We start from the raw sequence: 2,669 nt of genomic DNA, 5'->3' as shown, positions 1-2,669 counted from the left end.
TGGCTGTGCTCAATTAAAGAAAAGATTTCCTTAAAGATTGACAGTTTGGAAATTCATTTAATTTTGAGATAGCATCGTAGTCTGACAATTATTCTTCCACATTATTCCAGCAGGTTTTGGTCTTCCATATTAGTGGCAGCAGGGTTGCTAAGAGTCATCTCCTTGATGGATGTCTGGCAGGAGCTCATGCAGATTTTTGCAGGCCAGGTATGATAGCTGAAGTTGTAAGGACAATTAATCAAAGTCACCGGCACTTGCAGGTTTTATTACGCCAGTACAGAGCTAAGTAATTGGACTGGAGCCCGCCCCACACGGACACACACACAACAGAGGCACAGAAACTACGCATGGGCGCACATACATACATACATACACACACTTTTCATTGCCTAATGCCTCCGAGCTGAATTCTTTTTTTTTTTCCATCTCCTTTTCTTTAAAATTACCAGTAGCAACCTCAGGGTTTTTTGGTTTTTTTTTCCCTTTTTGCATTCCAGAGTGAATAATGGCTCTAATTTATTATGATTATTTTCTACTGCAGCCTAATTGCCGTGAATGGAAACGGCCTCCTTCGGAGGCTGATGGCTGGCATGGAAGCAGGGCACGATCCAGATTGGGGTCGGCGAAAGGAGCAGGGGGTTCAACTCGCTTCCCCTCATCTTAATTTTTGATCAGGGGTGAAATGTAAAATGTGTTACTACCGGTTCTGTGGGCGTGGCTTGATGGTGGTGGGGGTAATTTGACTAGGTGGGCGTGGCCAACTTTAAAAAAAAAAACTTTTCAAAGCATTTTTTCTAGTGCTTTGAAAAGCCTCTGCCGATCAGGCAACTCAGCCGGGATCGTCAGAGAGGCATTTTAAAAAATGCTTTGAAAAGCCTCTCTGACGATCAGGCAACTCAGCCGGGATCGTCAGAGAGGCATTTAAAAAAATGGTTTGAAAAGCCTCTCTGACGATCAGGCAACTCAGCCGGGATCGTCAGAGAGGCTTTTTAAAAAATGCTTTGAAAAGCCTCTCTGCCAATCAGGCAACTCAGCCGGGATCGTCAGAGAGGCTTTTTAAAAAATGCTTTGAAAAGCCTCTGCCGATCAGGCAACTCAGCTAGGATCGTCAGAGACTTTTCATACCTTTTTGTTTACCACCTCTTTGGCCAAGAGGTTGCGGGAAAAAAATGCTTTTAAAAGCCTCTGACGATCCCAGCTGAGCCACGCGATCATCAGAGGCTTTTTTTTTTTACTTTTAAAAGCATTTTTTCGTCGGAAGAGGTTGTAGAAAAAATGCTTTTAAAAGTAAAAAAAAAAGCCTCTGATGATCGTGTGGCTCAGCTGGGCATGGGGGGGGGGTGCAGGGATTTTTGCTACTGGTTCTCCAAACCACCCGCCGCCATCGCTACCGGATCGGCTGATCCGGTCCGAACTGGGAGCATTTCACCCCTGCTTTTGATACAAAAAGCAATATAGGGATGCTTGTCTAGGGAAGATCTCATCTTCACATGGACCCCCGACAAGGGTTGCTTGCACACAATTTGCTTAACTTGAATTCATCCAACCTCCTTTCTCAACCTTGACAACTTTTAAGACGTCCGAACTTCAGTTCCCAGAATTCCCTGGTCGGCATACACGTCTTAAAGTTGCCTACATTGAGAAAAAATTGCTCTGGATTCCCATACAGGCTCATATAATAATATGCTAAACCAGAATAGACCTAAAAACCTTTAACAGTGATTCACTGTTTCGTTGAGCAGTTTGGTCTAGTGGTTAAGGTGCTGGCTTAGGAAACAGGAGTCTTAGATATGAAAACTGGCTAGGTGACTTTGGGCCGATCACTAGGAGACTGGGAGTTCTAGTCCCACCTTAGGCATGGAAGCCAATTGGGTGACTTTGGGCTAATCACCAGGAGACTGGTAGTTCTAGTCCCACTTTAGGCATGAAAGCCAATTGGGTGACTTTGGGCCAATCACCAGGAGACTGGGAGTTCTAGTCCCACCTTAGGCATGGAAGCCAATTGGGTGACTTTGGGCCAATCACCAGGAGACTGGGAGTTCTAGTCCCACTTTAGGCATGAAAGCCAATTGGGTGAGTTTGGGCCAGTCACCAGGAGACTGGGAGTTCTAATCCCGCCTTAGGTATGAAAGCCGTCTGGGTGACTTTGGGCCAATCACCACAGACAGTGAGTTCTAGTCCCACCTTAGGCATGTCAGCCAATTGGGTGACTTTGGGCCAATCACCAGGAGACTGGGAGTTCTAGTCCCACCTTAGGCATGAAAGCCAATTGGGTGACTTTGGGCCAATCACCAGGAGACAGTGAGTTCTAGTCCCACCTTAGGCATGAAAGCCAATTGGGTGACTTTGGGCCAATCACCAGGAGACTGGGAGTTCTAGTCCCATTTTAGGCATGAAAGTCAGCTGGGTGACTTTGGACCAGTCCCTCTCTCTGTCCTACCTACCTCACAGGGTTGTTGTGGGGAAAATAGAAGAAGGGAGGAGTATTAGGTGTGGTTATTTATAAAAATGATAAAGGCAGGAGAAAAATGAAATAAATAAAAAGTGAACAAACGTAGCATGTTTTGAAACAAATGCAGCCTCTTGGTTTTTAATCCATTCTGGTGAAGCGTGTTGTGGGAATGCACACCTCAGAAATACACTGGAGTCACAAAAGCCAAATAAACCAG

Source organism: Pituophis catenifer, unplaced genomic scaffold (genome assembly GCF_029215685.1).
Source record: "Pituophis catenifer annectens isolate HBS135680 unplaced genomic scaffold, rPitCat1.0.hap2 SCAF_6, whole genome shotgun sequence".
Lineage (NCBI taxonomy): Eukaryota > Metazoa > Chordata > Lepidosauria > Squamata > Colubridae > Pituophis > Pituophis catenifer.
This window is presented reverse-complemented; position numbering follows the sequence as displayed.